The 18,295-nt window shown below is 33.4% G+C and overlaps 1 protein-coding gene across 5 annotated transcripts in view; it reads right to left on the bottom strand.

Moving 5' to 3' along the window:
- Window positions 1-18,295, bottom strand: part of Chi (LIM domain-binding protein 2 Chi) — a 111,362-nt gene that overhangs the window by 2,443 nt on the left and 90,624 nt on the right. The gene's annotated exons all lie outside the window — the stretch shown is intronic.

The following is an 18,295-nucleotide window of genomic DNA, read 5'->3' on the forward strand; positions in this document are numbered from 1 at the left end:
CTGCTGCTACAAAAAAAAAAAAATTATATATATATATATATAAGGCTCTACCTCATCAATTTTGTTTATACCATACTCAGTCCTTACAATTTAGTACAAAAGTATTTTACTACACTATACCTATAGATTGCAGCTGGCAGGCATAGGGGCACTGGAATAATACCCACTTACACATTCTTGATCATACCAAATTTCTTTGCTGCAATCATGTTTACTTATCAAATAGCTGCCACAAATGTCCTTGTTAACACAACCACTGTAATTAATGTACCCATATTCTTTTAATGGCCTGGTCTTACAGCTTCCAGTCCACCAATTTGAACCCAATACGTGACAGCTTAAAACTAAGTGGAACATTTCAATGTTAAAGTTTAGTTATTTGCAATAAAAATCTAAATTAGTAAGCAGGATATTTTGAATGATGAGTGACTTAATTAAAAAGAAATTGTGCTAGATGTAAAAAATATATAAAACAATTACAATAACTCTTTAGTCATACACTTTCTATCAAAAACAATTATTTTGCACTGTCCTCAACCCCTTTATAAGGAATTTAAGATTTAAAGGTTCAGTATAAAATCTAAGTTAACAGGTGACACTCAAGCCTGTCTAACAAAAGGATCCTATTTTCCATGTTTAGTGGAAAAAAGTCATACTGTCCAACTTGTCATATACTGTATACTGAATAATTCAATACATCCTACAAGGCGTAAAATAAATTATGTAGAAACTTCCTGCTGATTAATTTTGGATGTTTATCATACTAAGCAAAAACTATTTATTCCACGTTTTTATTAATGTGCTTAATGTTTTCATATAAGAATAAACCTTATTCTTATGTTGTAAGACCAATATTATACTGGACTTGGTCCCATCCTAAAATACTAGACAAATCAAGTAGTTGTGTTTGGATTTGTTTTACTTTTTTTTTTCTTGAAGGTAGCACTACAGTAATTGAGAAACTCCTACACATTATTTAATATAATCCTTTGCATGTAATAGCAACAGGTTTAAAGTAATTTTACTCCTATATCTAAGGCTTATATAATCTATTCAATAATGAAATACTTTTGAAATGGCTCTTAGATTTTATATGTTTATTAAAGAAATCTTTCAATGTTGTAGAAATAATAACTTTTAACAAATGATCAAGCTATTGTTTACTGCTAAGATACCTGGTCCAGAAGGCTTTGTTTCAAATGGTTTATTACTACTACTACATTTTCTGTTCAGTTTGAAAGACAACAAAGCCGAGATGCTCTATGAATAATTGATTCCAATATAGTACCATTAATATCAGCAATTTCAAATGTAAAATCAATACATTTACCAATATGCAATTCATAATTAACATATTAAGTGCATATTTTACAGGACAATGCACATAAGGTGCAAGTTTCAGCAAAATTTTACAAATTGTAAAGAATCAGCAACCAAATATCATATCAATGTCAAACAAGACAATTTGTTATTACAGTATTAAAAATGTCAAGAATCAGTAACCAAGTGTTAGATAAATTTTAAACTACGGCACATTTTCATTAATCAGACGTAAATTAAATAGGCTTATCAATCTTAACTGGGCACTACTAAGACCACCGCTGTATACAGTACTGTATTCCAAATACTTACCACTAAAAACACTTCCATTTAGAAAACCAAAGCTATTGCATCATATATAGAATATTGTTAAAATTATGGGACGGATTTAAGTATGCTCTTATTTAAAAGGCAGTTTAATGGTACTGAATGCATTAATATTACATCCGTACTCTCTACTGTTTCTACAAATTCATATTAATTACTTCTGCCAAATGGTAGTTCATTTCTTATGTCCAAAAAAGTAAATTTATTTTTCTACCATTACAATATACCTCTCATTAAGTGGAAGAAATATTTTAATATGTCAAACCACCCACAATAATAAAAAAAAGCTTACTCTGAACCACTGGTGTAGTTTGAAAAAAAAAAAAAAAATTTCATGACCATGTTGTTCATAAACTAAGATATTTTTGTTTTTGTAAAAATGGTTTCCAATGCAGCTGGATGAGACAGAGTATCCTGACAGATTGTGCTCAAAAATGCTTAGTAACTTTCATGTGTGTAAAACCTACTAGAGAAAGTCAGGTTAGGTGGAGCATGAAGTGTCACATTTTTGAGAACTCACGAATAAAAGTCTCCCCCCAAAGCAATTCAAGCCTCAATGTTTCAAGCACCTATTATCAAATGCTGAAATATGCCTCATGATCTTTAAAAAAAAGAAAAACTGAATACCCTGAATTTATCTGACTAAAATTTAGTCAATCAAAGCAACTAACCATCATGCTGGCTTTGAACATCACGTACCCAACCACAGTACTGAATGAGAGGACCTGCCACAAATGATCTATGACACACAAAAATATGAAATATCTATCTGTGAAATATGTAGATGACAGGAAGGGGTTTTTGGGATGGAAAGGATACAAGGCATATAAGCAACAGGCTTACCTTCACTGAACCTCTCATATCCTAATCCACAATTTCAATTCTCAAGCAAGCACAAGGCAATCAAGTATTATTTCCACCCCAATACTGAAATTATGAACATCAGTTAAAAATTTGGATGATGTAACTAATCGAGATTACTGAAACATTTAACTTGGAACCAATTTATGTAATAAAAACCATTCCTTAATAGAAAAAAATTAGTAGCAAAAGCTAATCCTATTTCAAGAAAGTGAACAATCACATGAAAATCCAAACAAAGCAATTTCTACAGAAACAGTTAACTCCTGAACTTGTAAAAATTCTTTTACCAGCTACATCAGTTAAGTAATCATGGGGACAAGTAGAAAAGCACTTAGGGCAAAGATAGTTGCTGTCAAAATTCTGTAAATTAACATTCTCTTACTGTCAACATTTTAAAATATGATAAATACTCTAATAAAGTGACTTTCCATTCACATTAGTATATGAAGATGTTCCTAAACCAATATGTCAAGGACGAAGTGTAAAGAGATTGTTGGAGTACTAAGATTATGGTTATTATTATTATCAGTATTATTACATAAACTGACACCCCTGCTTATCACTTGACAGAACATCCATTAAATGAGCTACACATAGCAGATCCTGAAATGTGCACTACTGATAATTGCCTGTCTAACCTTGCAACTGTGGCTTTAATTCCAGGGTAACTATCCCATCATGGCCCTCTTAGTGCATTTATACCCCTCATTAAGAGACTGCACTACATATGAAAACAAAATCTTCAATGTCTAGCCCAACTTTGCAGCATAGCAACCTGGGGGTATTCTTGCTGTGCTACATTTTCTCTTTCTATGAATGAATCTGTATTCAGAATTACTGTACTGCCAATTTTTTGTTTAATAATGTAGTGTATATCATGCTCACTTATATGAAGAGTAATTATTCAAATAATTAAATTTGTAGGCCTTGTAAAGTTGTGTCAGAGTAAATCTGTTAACTACATATCCATACAAACATTTCCTTTCTTTTCTTCAAAAATTAATTTTCAACTTACAATGCTGTAGTTCTCAATTAAAAATACCACATACATACAAATGCTGTTAAGTATAATTCTTATCAATGCTACTGTAAATATAAAAAGTAACGTATTCATAATTATAAACGATGCATCTACCAAAACAAATGCAAATTTGACAATATAACACCAATTTGATGTTCTTGTAATCCTATGACTCCTGACCACCTCTTGACAAATTTAATACTGTCAACTCCAGTGTTAGGTGGAAAGTTCATGCACTGAAATGTAACAATATTACTGAAAATGAAATCAGATATAAAATTTTCAAATTACTGTATAAGTGACAACAAAGGTAGGTATAAAATTTTAAAATTAATCTTGTCAAAACTGTATATTTGAACAACGTTACTCTGTCTACCACCTCCACATTTGCTATTGCCAGACATGTTTTTATATAAGCACAATGTTGTGATTGTGTACAGTATTTCCTTTACATTTTTCTTGAATGGGCAGTGTTGTGAAATGAAACGCTAATCCATTAGGAGTGAGTTGAATACAAAATATGTACTGTACAGTAACTTTTAATGGTTACAATTGCTGGGAGGAGGTATGCTTACATTCTGAGCATTGTACATCCAGTCGCTTCTCTTTTTTTAACATTAAATGTTATAATTCCTATTTTATTTAGGTATGTACCAACTGAAATTTTTTTTTTTTTTTTTGGTGAGGGTCTTGCAAGAACAGATGTAGGAATAATAATAATAATAAAAACAACATGCACTACATGCAAGTATGTGTGCATTTGACTACTGATTTTATAAGGAGCAAATAGCAACTATTTTGCTCTTGCATTTTGGTATCTCCAAATTAAAAATCTAATAAGTATTTTGTCCAAATCTTTGTGTGGGAATATGTGTGCATGTAGGTGTAGGGCTTATTAAAATTTAGTTATTTCTTTGGTATGTCAGAAGAAAATTTACACAATCCCTACACCGTGTCCAAATCCTGTCCTGAGCTACTTGAGCTTAGGCAATCGTGTCATGGTTAAAACACTAAGCAAATTTACAGTGCACTTACATATTTCAATTTTTTAAAGGATACTAACTTTACCAAAACTTCTTGTAAAATAACAATTTAATGAAAGACAGAGAAAGAGAATGAGAGATTCATAAGATTGCTCGCAGACTTGCAATTTACATGTCAATGACACATGAACTGAGAATATCTACACATACATTTAACTATTTTCACTAATATCAGTGACTGTGTGTGTGTTGCAGAAATCACTTTATTTAAATGTTTATGTTCTCAGTTCATCTGTTGATTACTAGCATATTGCACTTCTGTCAAAAACTCTTATTTGTGTTGTGTATCATTATTTTACTCCAAGTTTTGATAAAGTCAATATTCCTTAACAAAATGTGATTAATACACATGTATCTATCAGTGAATAAGTGTGCATTACATATTTTCCTGAGGTTTACACCAATTATGTACAGCAGCCTAATCACAAGTGTCTTATGATGGGTCAGTGTAAGAATTCCATGAATTTTTGTCTTCCATACCAAGTAAATAACAGTATTGCCATAATATATCTTTTATTATGAGCCCTGCACACACACTAGATCCAGATAAAATCTTTTTTAAATATGAATACATCAAACTGTAGTACAAAATGGTAAAAACTTGCTCAGTACCTCAATATAGGCCACACTCACAGCAGTGCATCTGGTGCTTTTTTCATATTTTGTAATTCATTTTTACACTGATTAATGAATTTAACAGTACTATGAAATAATGTTAAATAACAAGAAAAGGAAGAAAGATTGAGACAGATTTTCACACAATTGTTTAAATGGTTCTGGGGTGTCCTCTTGCCTATACAGTACTATCAAGTCATGGGTCAACATGACTTGACAGATTTTGTTACTTAACAGAAGGCCAGATTCCGAGACCACTGTTAGAGAATAAGAGTGTCTTATTCATTTAGAACAAAAATCTGTTGTATCCATTATGTCCTGGACTACAGTTCAGTATATGAAAAAGAAATAGCACTCAAGATTCAGGCTAAAGTGCAGTGGAAAGAGCATAAACAAATGTGGTGAAGAGGCTAGACTACAGTATCTGTGCTATTTGAACAAGTAATAAAAAGAAGTAGAGCATTTACAGAAGTACATAATGTACTTGTCAGATAAAGACAAGCAGAAAGGACCAGAAAGTCAAAAAGAAAAGATACAAATGAAGATTTAGTTCAGACAGGAATTCAGGCAGATTGTACAAGATAGATGAGAGTGGAAAGAAAACCTGATGGAAACATATTTGTAATAAACATCCCTGCATACTGTGTTGAGTAAAACTATATAATGCATCAGCATAAGACATCTCACGATGTCATATAAAAAAAAACTTGTCATTCACAGCTATGTATGTCTTATCAGGAAAGTACTTTCATCACAAACCTGTATACAGTATGCCTAAATAAAACAAACCTATCAAATGCCTATTAAGAACAAATGTTACAGAGTAACATTCATTCAGTATCTACAGGACCTAAATGGTACTGTTTTACTGTCAATAAAAAAAAATGTTTTATAGCACTGAGAAAAATTCTGACGAATTTCTGAAAATAACTTATAAAAGGTCAGACGAGATGAAACGGGTTCCCTTTTCTGTTACTCTGTTGTTTGCATTATCTCAATGGAGATTCATTTTTACTTCAATCACTGATACAAACAACATGGAGCTATACAAAAGTAAATATAGTTTATAATATTGTTCTATGATTAGACAATATTTTTAGTTCTCTGGCTTAACAGTAAGACTTGTAGTCCTTAATTATAACCCAAAACCCAATGGTTTCAAAATACAATATTTAAGCAAAGTTGACAGAACACCATCTGACTGATGCTAATGTTTTTCACTGGACTGATTTTTTCCAAACTGTCTTCTCCCACATAATATTGGAAAGAGCAGCTATTTCCAGCTCAATTTCGTCATTTTGCATAAAATTGTCATGAGGGCGTATGGCTATGAAACTTAGTAAGTTGAAATAAAAAGCTAAATATGTTCACACATGAGCCGCAATACAGTTTTATATAAAAAAAAATCCAAGTAGATGACACGTGATGGAGCCAAAGTAGATTAAATTTGTTTCTGCATTCTGATTCATTCTGATCTTTCTTTAACACTTCAGACAGCAGATCTGAGGTTTAAATAACCTGTTTTCATAATTTCAACACCTGACACTCACACTACTGCATAGGCAATCATCATGCATAATAAAATCTATACTACTATACAAAAATGATGAACAGTAACATGTGCAAACAAGAATGAAAATGGGGATCTGTCAACACTAGGACCCATACTAATGGCCTTTTCATAACTACATACTGTATATGCATTAATTGCTAAAGCACACAGACAATGCTTTGTTACATTACTTTTGTGGAAATAATGTTATTATTGATCTAGAACTCTAAACTTATTTTTCAGGACAGGTTTACTTACCAGCACAAGACAAAAAATAAACACATTCTCTATAAACATTAAGTTTATATAATGTGACTAGCCTTATGCTTTTAATCAATAAATTGCAATGAATACAAGAAAAAAATTCAATATTAAATAGGTATTAACATCCACATAATTTCAAATAAACTACTACATCAGACAAGCCTTTACAAACTTGGTGAAAAAGCATGAAAAAAGAATTGGGTAAAACAAATGAAGCACAACGGGAATACAAGAGTTTTTACAAATATTTTTAATAAAAATGTTACAATAAGATCAAGTTATCTTTACTTGTTTGCCAAGTTAAAAATGAAACAAACATCATGATTCAAATTTCAATTAAAATAAAAAATAAAAAATAAATTTTAACAGAGAGTACCTTAGAATGTTGTGTTAGGCAGAAAGAAAGCAAAAAAGGCATTAAGATGGTGCTTACATGCCACTACAGTATATAAAGCACATATCAATAGCAATTAAGAATCAAGTGTAAATTATTTTAAACAAGCAAGAAAGATTTATTGATTAATAAAGGAGAAATCATTACAATTTAATGCAAGTGGTCATCAAAATTTCTTGGTAACATACTGCAGCAAGAAAAAATTAATATAAAAAGACATTCCACATACTGTACCAACCAAAATGGTGAAATGACAGAACAAAAATGCAGCTTCTTATCTTTCTAGGTGCAGCAATCTCCATATTTTGTTTATTTAAGCTCGTGGTGGGCTACAAAAACAGAATGTATGCATGTATGCAGTATAAAACCTTTTGTTCATAACCCCTACAATTTCAGAAACGACAATTATTGCTTATGCAGTTCTTTGAAGGACTTATTTTCTTTCATTCTATGTATGTCATTCAAAAAGCAGCCTATAAGTAAACAGAATTTCACCAATGAACTCATGGCCTGTGCGGTATATATGTAAGTCACTGTTAAAATTGTACAAGCGAGATGCCAAGCAAAATATTCTTAAAATGAAGTGTTACATGCGGTGTTGTTTTGTTACCATTTCCCTGGCATCAAATTTCTCCATACCCACTATCTTTCTCTTGCATATGGCTTGACCTACACTAATGAACTGGATTGATGTGTATTTGACAAACTCATTAACAAAGCTAAAATCAAACTGCTTTACTACACGTCACTAACAAGTACGGTAACGTAATTACTTTTCAGAAAATCATAATCCTTTGGTACAGAATACGCCAGATATTTGTTACACAATAGTTTTCCAACTTCATGCTATAATCTGTTCAGTATATATATACTTAATAATCATAAGAGTAAAACCAATCTTAAAAGCTTCAAGCTGCTGACTTAGGACTGGCCCAATAATGCCCATGAACATGCTAAGATACTCTAAAACATAATAATAAAAGGGTCAGAAAGGTCAACACCACCTTCATGACGCCTCTAAATTCTAAGTAAAATCAATTTAAAAGAAAAGCCAATAATATAACCTACTAACTGTGTTCATTAGCAAACAACAGCGTGCTAGCTATTGTAAAACTTAAGTGACCCGTGTAATCCAAAAGATCACAACCAGTAAAAGAAATCTGTAAAAACTTAACAAAAATAAAATGTGAGGTATGAAGACGTTTGGTGCAAAAATGTTGTTTTAGTCTCCACTAACCTAACCAACAGTCCACAACAACCCACCTATGGGGCAGCTGACAAGGCAGAAGGACCAGGGATCTTGCTAAAATCCACCGACTCAATCTACAAAACAAAAAAGAGCAATCAGAGATTGCCATGTACCCCTCAAAACCGAAATTTATTATCATTGGCAACCAGGTGGAAAGTTAGGACAACAAAGATCAATTCCATTATACGGTAAAATACTGTCATCGGTTTTCATTATTATTATTATGGGCTCACAATTCATACTGTGACGAAAGTGGTTTACTATAGAAAATTGGACAGCACCTACATCCATTTTAATCAGATATAAGTCTGGCTCATTACCTTTCTTGAGAGCATTAATGCACATATAAATTTAATTTATGAGTATTTTTACAGTCTTTATTAATTAATTATAAATATATCCACTAAGTATATTTACTGAATCTACTTTATAAGGATTGTCCACAAAGTGAAGAGCCAATTTTCATATTTTTACTTGTGTGCCACAGTATAGGAAGTCTGCCTTACTAGTAAATGTAACCGTGAATTCAAACTTTCTTGCACTTTGGCTTTTTGACCCAGCTAATTGTGCGCTGACAAATTTTCTGGAAGGATCATAGAACTTTCCTATTGTATAATTGTAGAAGCAATTGAACCCAACATCCTTACTTAAAAACTTCCCATAAAATACCTGATGAGACCACTGTACCTAAATTCCTTATTTAAATGCACTATCCTTTTAAATTTTAATAATTTACAACATACCTAGAATGTCTCCATATCTATCAACCCTAACCAACAACAATTAATTTACATCACTACCACAAGAAAAGGTGCTCTGCCTCAATCCGGTATGCTATATTGGAAAAATATTAAAACTTCCTCACTCTACTAGAAATTTTGATTCCTACAAGAGTTTATGAAAACCAACACACACATACAAAGTAAGGCACAAAAAACCTATTTAAAATGTAAGGTGAAAATGCGAAGACAAGCTTAACAGAACTATTAACTAAACTGCATTTCTATACCATATCTTTTACAAATCAACTGAGTGCTTTATTTTTAATAGCATAGTCATATAAATTCTGTATAGAATGCTGCCTTTTCTATATATCAACCACAAAGATCCAGGGAAAACTCAAAACACAATGCACCATCTCTAAAAAGGGAAGATATTTTACATTTTTTGTTAAGCTTTCATTATCAAGATATGGACTGCACAGTGATATAGGATGACAATAAATGAAAAGGAACAATATTACACAATGCTCCAACATCAACCTAATACATAATTATGCTTATGAACTAAGTTACAAAACTTTTTATTACACAAACAAGTTTTTCATACAAACACATTAATCATATACTGCCTTATTTTAGCAGAAGTGGAAATCCCAAGTCACATCCTACTCATTTTAGTCAAGGTTGAAAAGCCTCTTAAAAGTTGCTCATTCCTGCATAAGGTATAAGATATATTTCCCTCTCACATTCTGTGGGAAAGGTGGAGAAAAGCCAGAGTAACAGGAAGGGAGGAGGGGGTTTGTTTTACCATATACCCATTAACCATACACTGCATGAACAGTAATTTGGGCATGAGGATGATGTGGTCTGAGCCTCAAAGGTGAAGCTGTTTACTACAGGATTAGCAGAGGATTGAAGACAAATAAGACCAAAAGTCAACCTTCAGGAAATCAAGCCTTGTCAACTTTGTTTCATGCAAGATATTGCCATGTACCTGGTGAAAAACTTGCATTATGAAGATGTAAAGTTATCAAAACAATTTCAGTAATCTGAGGTTAAAGCACAGGTACCACAAATACCCACACCTTACCACAGTGCCAGAAAGATGAAACAGCAAGAGAATTATGATGAGGTGGAGGAAGGTGAAGGGACATGCTCCTTCCTAACTGTTAACATGTAACAAGAACAAGCCTAAATGTCTATTAGTTATATCTCTCGAATAAAATTTTGTAATTGTAACATGGGATCTTCATGTTGTTGCTCAAAAGACACAGACATTTCCAAATTTTACTTAAAAAGGCAAGGGATTGGGAAACAGCTAGCACTGTCATACCCAACTCAAGACACATCCAAATAAGTCTTGGTAATCACCTGCTAGGGGCCGGAGGATCATATTAAAAAATCTGATGTCCCTTACCAAGAAAATGTCTTGCATTTGGAGACCAACATTTCTGGGCTTGCTACAAATAAACCTTAATTGTTCTTCAGGATCCCTAAAAGTAAAAGGTTCTAACCATTAGAATTGGGTGTACACAATGCATGATGATTACAAGAAGAGACTAAAGTTGGGTACGCTGCAAAACTCTTTTGAACAGATGAAAAGCTCCTTGAAGTATTCCTGGCAAAGGATGGAACTAACAGACAAAAGGAAAAACGACTGAAAGAGTTATGTCCAGTAAGGATGGTTTAAGGTGATACCCCTTGGGAAGCTTTACAAAGCTCTTTAAAACCATAGCCATAGCAGATTTTGAGGAAGACACCAAGGTATAGGAAAAGCTGTTACAAACTGCATCCCCATTGGAAATAAAGGTTAACTTTTTTTCCTGATTCCTGATCAGGAATACTTCAATAAGAAGAAAAAGGATTGAAGAGTTTGGATTTGTGGAGCTAATGGAGATCTTTGAAAGTGGAATCCCCTCTCATGAGCATTAAGTTCACTAGGAGGTACAACATGAGCCGCACATGAGGGATGGATGCCCTTTATAAGAGAACTGCCCTATAACCCTTAGCTGCTGCTTCTGAGTCTTCATAGCCTCACAAAAAGGAGTGCTTATAAGGGATCTCCAACTATTCCTACTGTTGTCATGGTGATCCCTTGTGGAACAATCTTGGTTGTTGACTGAAGTCAGAGGAACTGTGGTCCCTACTATGAGAGCAAATGGTTGTGTCTTTCTGGCCTGCTTTCATTCCCTAAAGATGAAGATTAGTCCATCATGGATGAGCATGAACCTCAGCACCAATACCAACTGTACAAGGCAAGGATGGAGATGAGGCATGAGGTCGTGGTGCTGGGAGAGGATTGTCCTTGAGCCTAGGCATAGATTACTTTTCCAAAGAAACTGACAGGTGAAGAGGCAGAACTGACTTAACTATAGTGATAATGAAAAATTCATATAAATATACTTAAAGGTTACAGATTCAACAGAACAAGTAAAATACTGTGCTTAAAGATTCAGGCCCCAAAATTAAAAGTGTACATATAACACAAGAAAATACGCAATAACTAATGAGAATGAACTCTTCATCACAAAAATACTAATCATAACCACCTGGATCAAAATTATAATACAGTACTGAATGAACATAGAAAAGTGAAAAATCCAAAAATATGAGTCACAAAAATACCAAATAAGCAAAATTAATCATGATAAATACTTAATACTTTGATAATGGCAAAATCCAAGAATGAAATAATACTAAAAGCATGAAAAGTTATCAGAGATGAACTAGTGAACGAAAATAATAAAAAAACGGTGAAAAACTAAAACAAAAAATCCCTGGAAAGATCAACAATGTTGACCACATAATAGTTACAAGAGAAAGTGAGACGGAAGAGTATGTTGTAACATATGCAAGACTGAGCATGCACTGTACAGGCTTATCAATCTTGACTAGGCCTATAACGTGACTGGGGACTTCAATGTCCGCAAAATAAGACAAATACACAATTAATGGGAATGTGATGAAACAATTACTGTTCATACATACAAGCTTATTATTATTACAGCTGCCATTATGCCAGGCCATAAGCAACCCATGGTTTGGAAATACAGTTTTAATGAACAAAGGTTACTAGAAAAAGATGTCCAGCATGGGCAGGTAGGGGCCCATCTTGTCTGCTGTTGCACTAGCTTTTTATCCAGTTCATTTGTCCCAAAGATGTGTGCTGAGCAGAGACAATGGGAGGGGCCTCTGCTAAAAATCTTTGGTTTCATATAAATGAAACAAAAGTGCACTTGTGATTTTGCAGGTGTTCTTATGTATCACGAACCTAGTACTGTACAGTACTTTTATTAGCCCGTTATTTTGCCAGATTGGGGATCATTGCCAATGTGGTATTTAATGCTTGAGCTTTCATACATATTTGATTCCAATATGAACTGTATGGTATATTCAAAGATAATGGAATCTAAAACTCTGTATGATGTACCTGTTCCTATACCGATTGAAGATTGCTATAACCACACATGGTTAACAAGATGTCATGACACCTGGATTAATTTCTAACAACTTGGGTGAAATTATGTTCCTCAAAGATGCAAAAGAAAAGAGATGGTGCAATAACTGTCTTTCACCTGGTCTTCCTGGTGATGTATATACAGTAGAATTTAATCACCAACAAGCTTACTGTACCTTTGGAAAATGTCTGACGTGGGGATGGTTACAATCCAACAGCTTATGTAACCTGGTTAGAATTACTTTTTCTATGAAGAAAAATTCAAGGGGCAAAGCCTACCGGATCATCATCCACTCCATTGTAAAGACTGATATACAAAGGACTTTGATGCCTTGTCATGTCTGCTGGAATTAGAATGTTCTTTCAGTGATGAAAGGTTCTTGAGAAGACTACATACCACCCAAATAGGGTCCTACACAATAGGTCCAACAATATGTGTGGGTATTTCTCTATTTAAGTTCCTAAAGGATAATAAACTCTACAATAAACTGAAGTAATCTCATCCATGATGATGTTACATTTGGAGACCACAGAATTGGACAGGTCCTCCTAAGGCCGGAAAAAAATAGATTCAAGAAAAATCTTGTTGCTGCAAGAATACTGAAGGAAATTCAAGCCATCTATGTGTCTTCTTGAACTGTATATGTTGCAACCGGAAACATTCGCTGGTAAAAACTATGGTACATTGGTACTGAGGACCAGACTGGATGGTATCCATATTGCACTAACCTCAAACTTTCTTAAATCATGTACCTAATTCCCTGAAATAATTTGGCTGATCATGATAAAAATCCTTTTTCAATGGAATGTCTTGTTGAACACCATCACCTACCTCATAGGAGCCCAAAACATGGCTGATGTCTTTTATGGACTTTTTTAAGACTCGTAAGTACCTGACAAGTCACATCATCCATACTTTCTCTATACCTGTAATCTATTTGTCCCTTGGATTGCACAATTCAGTGACTTTTTTGCTCTACTGATAAGCTCTGGAATCCATGATTCATATTTTGTTCTTCCTGACTCTTTATGCCTTTTAAATTTTAAGAGGCAGGTTTGCTGCTCCCTAAGTTGTTGAATCCTTCCCTTCTCCTGACATTTTTGGCTTTCCTTATGCAACAGAAGGTTATTTGGTTGTCGTCATCCTAGGTTCTCTATACAAAACAAAAGGTGTCACAAATGCCTACACTGACAAATGCGTCAACTGATGAGAATGAAGTTGAATCAACAAGACCAGAATGAAAGTTCAAAATTTTCAGGTTACCCTATATTGTCTCTGGACTAGCCACAAATCTCCCACTCTCAAGTGAAAATTCAAATCTCTTTGGATTGCTGTTGGTTGGTCGAAACCTGTGACAAATTAACAGCAGTCAATACCTTTTTTTATTTTGTAAGTGTTTCATATTCTGACATACCCAGTCATTCTTTCTTTGGATATCTGATGTCACCTAATGATCTATTGGGACTGTGTATAAAGACTCTACACTATGGGATCTAATCCATTTTCTTTGATTCTAGGATACCTCAGATACAGAATAAATGACTGTCACAGCTAGATGCTCAATCACCAAGGTAAAGAGGCAGTTTGTTGCTTTGGTGCACAAAACAAAGTTCTTGGTGAAAATGATCTTATTTTATTCAGTTCTTGAAGGCCTTCCCTGGCTAAGTTGGTAATGTGGACACAATCATTAACAGATGATACATTTTCAAGTCTCCTAAGAAAAATGTCATGAAAGTAAAAATTATCCTATTTTATTCTGTTCTTGAGGGTCTCCCTTGGCTAAATTGGTAATGTGGACACTCAATACCAGAAGATACCTTTTCAAGCCTCCTAGGAAAAGTGTCATAAAAGGGTATGTTCCCAGTGAAGTGTGTAGAAAATGACATTATAAAGTGAGTGAGCAAGTGGCTGTTCCCTGATATTTATCTTTACTTTTTGCTTTGTTTTCCTGAAAGGAGGAACTTTGTCCTGCCCATAACAACTGGGACCAGGCGCATTATTGACTGCTTATTCTGGTTGAATGGAATCACCCTCATGTGGCCTGTGTCCACAACTTGCTGGTTACTTGGCAGTTCACAAGTTTGTCATACCTGGATTCTTTACATCCAATTGTCCAGGTTTGTGCCAACTGCCTAATAACCAAATCTAGGGTGGATAAGCAATCAGGATTTCCATGGGCAAGGAATCTGGCTGTCTGACTTTCCACACAATTTACTGCTACATATTTTCTATGATGGTCCTAAATAGGTCCACTGCTAAAACTGCAGGATCCCATATCGCCTTTGTTTTGTTTCACATGGAGAAAAGCCCCTGGTACATCAATCTTGCGTCTAGATCCTGCATGTTACTCCTTTATTAACTTCTACATGACTGTGACCAGGAATGAATCTCTGTTGAATGGACTTTATTATTTCATGCATAACTTGAAACAGGTGCAGGCCTGCTCATGTTAGTCACCTCGTCATTCATGTTCATGACTGCGCCCAAGTCATGAACAAGCCATCTATGCAAAGATGGCTTGACTGTACCAGTGCTGACTGGTTCTAGGTAAAGTGACCAAGGTGAGTTGGATTTATCCCAATTTATCCCAGTCGAAGTAAGGTGAGAGAGGATGGTCTTATCATGGGTGACTAAGCCACTCACTGCATCTGCATTCAACTTGGAGGGGGGGGGGCATCATAATGTCGTAAGTGCATATCAAGGTCTCGTGCCATAAAATTAGGCACTGCAGAATGACAGAGATAACAAGGATATGAACAAAAATTAAAAGATATCTTAAAGAACACCAAAGCACAACTATTCATGAAGATACAAAGTATGATGGATAGTGAGACAACTGGTAAAGGGTGGTGCCCACTACAAGGGGATTGCTTAACCATCTTTTAACTACCAATTCACTCATTAAAACTGTAATTCAATATCAGTCTATTACCTTTGACCTGGCATGATGTCAGCAGTAAAAATAACAGAATTGCAATTTGTATGAACATAATTTTATTATAAACTGAGCATTCCAAATAAACAAACTGGGTATGTGGGAGGGGGTTACACAAAAACTAATCCTTTGGGCATTCCACATCAGCTGAATGAAATTATTACATAACACCAAAAGCTTATTCAGCAATCATTTCAGTAAGCTACTACACTTTACTTCTATAAACAATAAATATTTCTTAAGATTGCATGATTTACCTTTCTGAGGAAGTTTCACTTATCAGTCAATTTACCTGATAACTGTGCACCAATATTTCTATTAAAATTTGTAATTTATAAAGTGGGGTTTGGGTTTATGCTTGCTATAACAATAAGCATGGTTTGTACTTGCTATAATAATAACACTTGTAACTAGACTTATTCATCTTGCAAAGTATCTGAAGTTAAGCTACCTAATAATAATAATGCAGTAATGGCATACTTCTTGCTGAAGATTCTTATTCTAATATATTCTTTCCTCTAATTTGCATCAAGTCCATATAGTATTTTTTTCTTCTGTTGCCTAGCTACATGTTCAAAGTTATTTTCTATTATCTCACATTCTCTATAGAGACAAGGTGACCTCACCCACACTGAGTTTGGAGATAATGAGGTCCACACTTTTACGGTCACCATTGTAATCTAATAATTAGAAAGCTATGCCCAACATTCTACTCTACCGTCACTATCCTTAATGTTAATTTCTTCAAGCTACATCCTACAGTTTACTCTACCATTTCTATCCTTAATGTTAATTTTTAGTCTATATATAAATTAATTCAAGATTGTATAATATAATTGCAGCATTGGACTAACAAAGTTAGTCTTTATGAGACTTCAGTATACTGAAATACTGATTTGCTTTCTGTATGGGAATTTTCTCTTTCTGGAAGTTAACACCACAACCCTCTGCAAATTGAATGACCATTATGTAATGCAGTACAGTATGATGTTATTCTTTTGCACAGTGTATGCAAAACATTTCTTCTTCAACTATTAAGTGCAACCTTTTTTGTGAAGACCTGCATTAATTATTTACAGTCCACACCTGAAACCCTTTACCTCATCAAACACCTAAGTCCCAAAATCCTATTCAGATTCCTTTTCTAATACAGAAGGTATACATCAATACTCTATGAAGCTGCACATTGTATTTTCCTTGCTGCTATCCCAAAAAATGATGAAACTGATCCATCGTTTCTTCGTCTTCTAATGTTCCTTGAAATCTGCTTACAAAATAACAAAGCAATTCATGTGGAACAGATAAGTGATAAATGACCGAATTGAAGCCTTTACAAGCTCAACTGAAGGTGCAAAATAATTTCACTAAAACATTAATTGTACAAGGTATGTATGTAGACATATGACTGTATTCTCTATAATCATCTCGCCTTCAGTAATGGTTACATAAAATTTTTTATATTTACAGTATTTAGATCTGAAACTTCAGAAAATCATTACAGCAACTTCCCCCACTAGCTGAGCTCCAGGATAATAATGTATAAGATATTCATGGATTCTCAGTGGAAAGAGGATACTACTCTAATTCATGTACAAAATAATTGACTGAATATTCAGGGGTGAATTGCTTCTAAACATCTGTCACTCAATAAATAATATCGAAAATGAACTGGACTGGAAAATAAACACAGAGGATATTTGACGTAAAGCTCAATCACTATCAGCTCACCAAAAACTATTCAAATGTCAAAGCAAGATTTTCAAAACAATACATTATATAGTATAAAGGACTTATAAATTATACAACTTTACACATTCCATATTATGCAACCAAATATATGTACAGGCAAAAGAGAATTGAGAAACACTTAACACCAGTTATGTTTTTAAACAGCCACTTCTGAACTGAAATGGGTAAAGCTGGCAACTGCAAATCCTTTATATATCTCCCTCAACTGTGCATTAACTTTGTCACCTTTTGCAAAATGAAAGTTTGCATATATATATATATATATATATATATATATATATATATATATATATATATATATATATGCAAAATGAAAGTTTTGTATATATATATATTATATATATATATATATATATATATATATATATATATATATATATATATATATATATATATATATATATATATATATATATATATATATATATATATATATATATATATATATATATATATATATATATATATATATATATATATATATATATATAATTCTATATTATTTAAGATTTTGTATTTGAAAGTATTAAAATTATTTTTCATTTATAATCATGTAATTTTAGTTGCAAAATGCAAATGGATTCAAGCTGAACAGAGTACAGTTCATGAGACAGCCTGATTGTATAATTTGAAATCATGTTACTGGCAATACATCATCATCAAATGTTTCTGGCAAAACAACATCATAAATGTTTATGTTACTTTGTCCCTTACGAGTGTTACATGTGAATTGAGTTTTCTCCATTCTTCTCAGTCCTGAACTACCATCAGGTTGATAATTT

This window comes from Macrobrachium rosenbergii, chromosome 51 (assembly GCF_040412425.1).
Source record: "Macrobrachium rosenbergii isolate ZJJX-2024 chromosome 51, ASM4041242v1, whole genome shotgun sequence".
In the NCBI taxonomy this organism is placed as follows: domain Eukaryota; kingdom Metazoa; phylum Arthropoda; class Malacostraca; order Decapoda; family Palaemonidae; genus Macrobrachium; species Macrobrachium rosenbergii.